This window comes from Chinchilla lanigera, unplaced genomic scaffold (genome assembly GCF_000276665.1).
Source record: "Chinchilla lanigera isolate Chin_1 unplaced genomic scaffold, ChiLan1.0 scaffold00028, whole genome shotgun sequence".
NCBI lineage: Eukaryota > Metazoa > Chordata > Mammalia > Rodentia > Chinchillidae > Chinchilla > Chinchilla lanigera.
The window spans coordinates 23,337,701-23,345,599 of record NW_004955429.1 but is presented as its reverse complement, the minus strand read 5'-3'; the positions used below and the strand labels follow the sequence as shown (position 1 = coordinate 23,345,599).

The 7,899-nt window shown below is 52.0% G+C and overlaps 2 long non-coding RNA genes across 2 annotated transcripts; one reads left to right on the top strand and one right to left on the bottom strand.

Moving 5' to 3' along the window:
• Positions 1-2,730: 2,730 nt before the first annotated feature.
• LOC106148791 lies at positions 2,731-5,020 on the bottom strand. The gene is made up of 3 exons (XR_001234476.1): positions 4,944-5,020; positions 3,568-3,704; positions 2,731-3,040 (listed from the first exon to the last, which is right to left on the bottom strand). It is a non-coding gene; the product is annotated as an uncharacterized LOC106148791 (long non-coding RNA).
• Positions 5,021-5,985: 965 nt separating this feature from the next.
• Positions 5,986-6,699, top strand: LOC106148792. Its single transcript, XR_001234477.1, has 2 exons — positions 5,986-6,066; positions 6,499-6,699. It is a non-coding gene; the product is annotated as an uncharacterized LOC106148792 (long non-coding RNA).
• Positions 6,700-7,899: the final 1,200 nt, after the last annotated feature.

Below are 7,899 nucleotides of genomic sequence, written 5' to 3'. Positions count from 1 at the left end.
AACTCACTATCATTTGTTTACTTGTTTTCCTGAGAAACTATCTTATAGATAACAATATGTAAAACAATAACCATTGATAATTTTCTACCACTTTGTCTGTAATTTGGTAAGCCCCTCCTATTATTATGTTATCCTTCTTTTACTCTTTAAAAAAAAAAGAAGTACCAATAAAAAAAAGGTCAACACAAGAATGGATAAGATGGAGAATTTTACCAGAGAACCGGAACTGACAAAGTAGAATAAAATGGGGCACCCAGAGCTGAAAAACATGATGATAGCAATTAAGAACTCAGTAGGGGAGTTAAGCAATCGTAATGCACGGCAGAAAGGTTGTGTAGTGACTTGGAGGAGAGATAGGTAAGAAATACCAGACAGAGCAGCCCAGAAGGAGAGAAAAGATGCTTTTCTCAAACTTAACAGACACATGGGAAAACAATAAAAAATCTAAAATATGTGAAATCAGAATCCTAGATGGATAGATAAGAGAAAGTATGGAAGAAGAAACATATGGAGAAATAGATGCTGAGAGTTTCTTAACATGAGCGGATTTAGAAGACTTGGCTACTGCACTTTGAAAGATGCCAGAGAGGATGAGCTTACTCATGGCCAATGCCGTGAACTCCCATGGCAGCTCATGGGGCAGCACTAGGCCCGACCGAGTGATCTCCCTACTCACTCTACCCACCTGAGATGAGTGTACCACCACCAAGCAGGAAATCGAGGCTGCAGGTGGATTCCCAGTCCCCGGCACCAGCCGCTGTTACTGGGACAGAACCCAGATCTGGGACCAAACAGACTCTGCTACTCATCTCTTTACTGCTCTCCTTCAGGGCCATATGTTTATCCTATGTACTCCTGATGCCTTCCTGGGATAATCCCCACAGAGACAAATGAGAATTCCGGTGGGGATGGGAGGCTTGGGGGAGGCAGCTCCAGGAAGGGCTCTGGATGGCACCTCCCTGGTGCCCACAGGCAGGCATGAGGCACGAGAGTGTGACAGCGAGGAGTGGGGCAGCAGCAGATGGGAGGAGGCTCCGGGGAGAGTGGAAGCACACACGGTCCTTTCAATGGTTTTGTTTTCTGACAGCTGGTCTTACGCTCAGGAAGAATCAAGTCTTTTCCGCCTCCCACCCCTCACCACCCGCACGACCTCCCCATCCCCCCAGCACTCTGAGCTCTGCTGTGTCTGGTTCAGCCACATTGTGGTTAAATAGGGTCTCCTGACCTGGTGGGGCAGGGCTGCCTTCCCTCTGCAGCACAGCTTCTGGGGCACCATGTGTTCTCATCTGACAGCCCACTTACAATCGACCTCAGAACACAATTCATCCTCAAGTTAGGGTCTGCCGTACGCAAGAAGTTAAATAATAGCACCAGATGGCGACTTCAGCCTTGTCACAAAGGTGGACATGAGTAATCACCGAGGGGGCACGGGAAACCTGGGGCCATCGAGTTGTAAAGAGACAGATATGCACTCTTGCAGGTGGCGGGTGGGTTGGTGTTTTCCTGGGGCCCCTGCAAGCTCCAGAGCAGCTCGGAGGCACAGTGGGGTTCTGACAGACCCAGTGAGGGCGGTCAGGAACAGCGGTCACGGCGGTACAAGGACACACGGGCAGGAAGAGCATGGCACTTACTCCACCTCTGGGGAACCTGGGGACGTCCTCTTGGAGCCTTAGGTGCTGTCACCTTGGGTTTTGATTGGATGTCGCAGAAGGGGGCTCTGGAGTCGCACGGGCAGCACTTGCTTTGCTGCTGAGTGCACTGTGGAAGCCGTCAGCAGCCATCCTGGGCCTTTCTCCACTCTTGCCCCAGGAGCTTAGTTCCTTCACTGCACGCCGCAGCCAGGTCTCCTGTTCAGGTTAGTGTGGCTCCAGGAACATTTCTGAGGCCCAGTCAGGTGCCAGGCCCTGTGCCACATGCTGAGGAGGCAGAGGAGAGTAAGAGGCAGCCCGGCCCTGAGCCTCACGGGAAGAGAACAGAGCCTCAAGAGAGCAACACTGCCAGGTGAGCGCTGGGCCAGGGAAGCCAGGCGCGGGGTCTGAGCAGGAAAGGAGAGAAGCCCTGCGACCAGACCAGGCAGCCTGCGTGTCGGTATTCCCATGGAGCAGGCCCCTGACCCTCTTCCACCTGGACTATCACCCACATTTGGAGAAGCCATGCTGTGCAGTATTCAGAGCTGGGGGAAAGGGAGCCGAGCTGGACCAGTTCCAGCCTCAAGAATTTGCGTTTGGGTTCCCACGTCGACCAGCATGGATCCATCTTATCTAAGTCTCAGTTTCCTCATCTGTAAGATCGAGACAAAGATAGCTTTGCTACCACGTTGCATATAATGAGTGAGTTAGGGGTGTAATACCCACAAACTTGGTCAGTGGCACCTAAAATAAAACAGGAACCTCATAAAAATCACAGCATTGTGTCTTAGTTTAAGCTTCTATAACCAAAATACCATAGACTGGGTGGTGTCAACAGCAGATATCCATTTTTCCATAGTTCAGGAGGATCAGAAGCCTAAGGTCCATGTGCTGGCCAGCTGAGCTCCTAGTGCACACATAGTCACCTTCTTGCTGCATTCTCCCACGGCAGAGAGAAAGGAAGCTTTCTTGTGTCTCTTCTCATGAGGGCACTAATTCCACCATGAGGGCTCTACCCTCCACGACATAACCAGCTCCCAAAGCTCATCGGCAAATGCCATCACACTGGGGATTAGGGTTTCAACATATGAATTTGGGGAGTGGCACAAACATTCAGCCCAAAGCACTCTGTTTTACACACATGAATGTTTAAAAACATAGCTACTACAAATAACTATGGTGCTTTATCTAGAACAAGACCTGAAGGTTGCTTGTGAAAGTGGGTGTGTTGCAGCTGATGAATTATTGAGAAGGGTAGAAGGAAGGTCATCCAAAAAGGATGAAAGTTGTAGCACCAGATGCCAATGGGTGTGGCTCCTGGTACAAGGCAGCTGAGATGGCTGGTAGACACATCCATGTCTTGTATATTCCTATGCAGTTCATTTCAGGTGGGCACCATGTTCTGTATTCACCTAGTTATGTGTGTGTGTGGACAAAACATATATGGATAAATAGAACATTCACAGTATGCTCAGATTGTTCCTTAATAGATCAACTGTGTTGCAACAAATTCTTATTTTAAAAGTGGTTATTATAGCAGAACAGCATATTCTAACTACCTCACAGGATGTCATGAAAATTAAATAATTTATCTAAGTGTTGAACCCAGGACCCCATGGTGGTAAAGGACTCTTGCTAGTGTAACAAGCACCAGATTGTTATATTTCAAAGGTTGAATCAATACATGCAAGAAAGCCTAATGATGGAGTAGGGTATGGTGGTGTAAGACGTGTATGTGCAGGGGATGATTTATCTTGCTGATTATATTTTGCAAAAAGAAACTTACTTGAGAAATACATGATTCTAGAGCCCAGGAACAGGCTCTTCCGTGTCCTGTGACCAAGAGGACAGCCTGCATATCTGCCTTGCCCCAGGGCATAAACGCAGTGCAGAGACGGATCTGCCCACTTCTGCACAAGCCTCATGGACTAGTACTTACTCATTATAATTTATAGACCAGAAATTAGCAACTCTTCTCTTATCTTCTCATGCTATCAACAGAGGTCACTTGGTGTTATTCAGCTCTCAGATGGGTCAAGCCGGAGGATGTGAAATAACTTCATTCCCATCTGTCGCCTTGATGGAATGACAAGAAAGTCAGTCTCAGCTGAGGGTGGCAACTGGGACATGTACATGTCACCTCTCCTGGTCCCAAGAGCCAGGAAATAGAAACTGCCAGGTTTCTTCTTACCAGCCTTGATATTTCCAGAACAATAGCTCTGCTGCATTACTCAAGCATGTCACTAAGCTCATCCCAGATTCAAGGGCACAAGAGCTAGGTTGCCGCTCAGTGGGAGTACAAAGACGTTGGGCCACGCTCTTCTTCTCTCAGCTCTAGTTAAGCTTTAGGAAACCAGAGCGCGGCTTTCTGCTGAGGTTACCTTCCTGGGTCTCCCCACTGCGTGCTGTGCGTGTGTCTGCTCCGATGTGTAGCACCATGCATGTGTGTACCTGCTGCTCTATCCAGTGCTGCCCACGGGGTGGGGGCTAGGATTCAACTGGGGATTTGTAGCATCCTTGTAGTCTCTGGCACATGAGAGGCCCCTAATAAACCTCGAGTTGATGGGTGAATAAGTAAACTAACTAACAAATGGCAAAGCACCTCCTCTGCCTCTTGTGCTGAGCGATGCTTCCAGAGCAGAGCTGCGGCTGTGCCCTCTGTCTCCTGGCCCAGAGCACGCTGCCCGACTCGACGCCAAAGCTGTACCAGTACTGGCTGAAAAACCAAACACACACTCGGGTACTTGAACCCCGCTGGCCTGCGCTGGCTGCGGTGACGAGGACGTCCTCAGCTTTAGCCTGAAGCTGGGGCCAGCAGTACAGCAACCACAGCCTGAGTGTTGTGTGGTCTGGTGGACCGGACCGGGAATTAGAGCCGGTGGCTGCCGAGGGTACTGAGCAAAAGGGGCAAATCGAAACCGGGCTGGGCGCGGGGGCAGACAGGCACTAGGAGTTAGGGCCTCGGGCCGTGGCTGTCAGGGAGACAGCACAGGTGAAGGCAGAGGGGGCTCATTGTCTGTGCTCACCCCTGTTTACCAGGCACAAGAGAGAAACAGCTTTGGGGTCAAGTGGGAGAGCCTGAGAGAGCAGAACTGGCCGCAGAAGCGGACGCACACGTGCAGATGCTGTTAGGGACCAGGCGCCGTGAACCAGGTGTTGACTGAGCACCTATTTTTAGTCTGATTCAATCTAGCATTTGGATGAGACATGTGCTATTTATAGGGAGTGACGCGTGGAGGCTGGGGTGTTGGAGCGGGGAGGCTGCTCAGTTCCCAGGTCAGGCTGGGTGGCAGCGGGTGGGCCTCTGACAATTACCCCGACAAGGGCTGAGAGCTTCTGTGCAGAATCGCGCCGCAGGAGCACGCTGAATCAAGGCGCGGCTCCCCAGCCTCTGTGCGGTAAGGAGGCCCAGGACAAGGACCGTGCTAGAGACCCAGGCCTTTGTCCTGCTGGGCCTAAGCCTTCAGGAAAGAAGGGGAGAAGTGGTTCGTCCCAGCTGGGTGACCCCTTCCTCACGCAGGCCTTTGGTATCTTCCGCTGGACACAAAGGAGCCGCGTGCATAGGCCTCTCCGGGCCGGGCAGGGGTGAAGGGAGCTGAGCTCGGCGCCTGATTCCTGGAAACCCAGGGAGGCCGCTGCTGGCGGGAGGGACTTTCTCCGGAACAGATTGAAGGCGCGCACGCTGGCTGCCATGAAAGAGCCCGAGCGACGGAGCCCCAGGCTGGGCTGGAGCGGGGCCGAGGCCCGCAGAGCCGCGCCAGCCCTGAGCTACCACGGACCTCCCTGGGGACAGCTTCTGCAAACAGAACCAACAACAAAGAAGACAGGGTGGAGCCCGCAGACCTGACAAGACCGCGCTGCTGGGGCCTGGGGTGCCGGGGTGGGGGTGGGGCCGGCCATGGGATGCAGGGTGCAGCTGGAGCTCCCCGCCCCCTCAGGGCGCTGGAACCCGGGGGTCACGCTGGTCTCAGGGACACAGGCTCCTCCGGGAGGACCGGGCCCCACACACCGACTTCGGGCTGTGGATGCAGCCATCTCCACAGGCGTCTGGAAAGTGCTGAGCTGGGCGCTCCCTGGCACGGTGCCTGCCCTCCAGTCAGCTGGCCCGCCCCGCCCGGGCGCAGAAGCGGTGACGTTCTGAATTGGACGTGCCCCTTTTCTGTTTGTGAGCTGTCAGACTGCTCACGGGGACCCCAGTCTGCCTGCCGTCTGCTGGCCCGGCGACGAAGGCTGCCAGGTTTTCAGGCCCAGGTGGCCGAGGCTGCTGAGCTGGGCCTGGGCCTGAAGGCTCCGACGCAGCTTGGAGTTGTCCCAGGGCAGGGGTGACAGGGAGGAGAGAACTGCTAGCACAGAGTAATTCCAGTGGAAGCAAACCACCGAAGTTCTCTGTCCTTTGTCGTCTTTAATTCATCAGTCGCGAAGAGGAGAGTGGAGATAGGTATTTTCTGAAGGCGTTGTGGCTGTCACCGTGTCAGCGTGAGCGGTCCGTCACTCTGAGTGCACACAGCGCCATGGCACTGCAGCGCGGCTGGCTTGCTATGTGACACCGTGCCAGCTCGGGTCTTGCCCGCCTCCCAAGGGCCAGGGACAGGAAATGTCAGGCTGGTCTCCTGGGCTTCCCTCCTGTCCCCGTTCCCGGGAGGGGAGGCCAGGCTCCCCAGAGCCTGCCCACTTGGAGTGGCTCCCTGGCTGTCTGCTGTTTACCCTGTTTCCAATGGCTGCTCCTAAAGGGGAAGCGGTCCTCTGTCCCTGCAGGCGGCACCAAGGGAGAGGGAGGAAGAGGCAGGCAGGAACATCCAAGCCTGCGACTTCCCTCTTCAGAGGCGGGAGGCAGGGGACAGGCACCCTCCCAGACAGCCTTTTCTTTCAGGGGGGCAACGTCACAACGATTTTCCTGTATGCTTGTGCCCCTGCTGCGTGTGGCAGCATTTCCTGTTGGGTGATGCACACACCTGCTTCTCGGGAGATTTACGGACATTGGGAGCTCCTTTTTTCGCCTTGGTGGGAATGGCTGGGCCTGGAACTTTCTGTGCTGTTTCTATAAAACCGCCAGACGCTTACTGAACAATGACCCTGTATGTGTGCAGGCTCTGCTCCTGTTGCTCCCATCTCTCTTCCCCGAAGAAAGCCCTTCTGTTCTTTCTTCCTCTCATCTTTTGAATCCCTACCTCAGGGGGGCTATAAGTGGGACCCCAGGCCTGAGACAGATCAATGGGAATCAATTAATTCAGAGTGACAGAGTGTATTCTGTGTGTGTGTGTGTGTGTGCGTGAGAGAGAGAGACAGAGACAGAGAGAGACAGAGAGTGTTTGCTTGCATCTTGCAATCATGTTCTGCTTTGGACCAAGCTTTACTCTTAATCGCTTATTTGAAAAACAAGCTAGAATAGTAGATTGACACAAATGTTGTATTATAAGAGTAACTTAATGGCAATGAATACAACACAAGCCGGTGGGAAATGTCCTCAGACCAAGGATGACATGCACATAAGCCCACCTTGTGCCAGGAGCTGCTGCTGGCAGTTTACACACATGAACTTGTGTCACCCCTGTCCTGAGAGGCAGCACTGTTCCTAGTTACCCCAACTTAGGGTAACAACATCAGGGATGCTCTGAGGAATGTTGGCAAAGGGAGCCTTCCAGGTTTCTAAGAAGTCATTAGCTGTTAGGGCCTTTTGAGGTAACTTGGCACAGTGGGGACGTAACACAAGGCTTTCTGAATGACACGCCATGTGCTTCACTGAAGTCCCTCTCTGCCCGTGGGCCCCACACTGAAACACTTGGGACATCCATGAGAAGAAGCTGCATGTCGTCCGGGCAGAGAAAGACAAAGGGAGAGAGTAAGCAGTGATTAAGCAATGCTTGTTAAAGACCTCACTCCCAAGTGAAATAAAGCCTTTCCATGACAAACAGCACCCTAATTCATGATTACCAAGCCAGTGCTCCAAAAATTCTCAAGGATACCCTAAAAAGAGACAATGACAAAAGATCTAATAAATGAATACACCAGGTAGGGTGAGCAAGTAATTAGAAGAGAAATGTAAGGAATTAGCAACAGCAAAATAAGGTAATGACAGGAATAAGTCAATATGTATTGGTAATAATTCTCAGTGTAAATGGTCTCAATTCTGAAATCAAAATACACAGAATGGCAGAATGGATTAAGGAACAAAATCCAACACTATGCTGTACACAAAACACATGTTACCAAAAAATAAACTCGTAGATTAAAAAAAGCATGGAAAACAACATTGCACGTAACAGGAACCTGA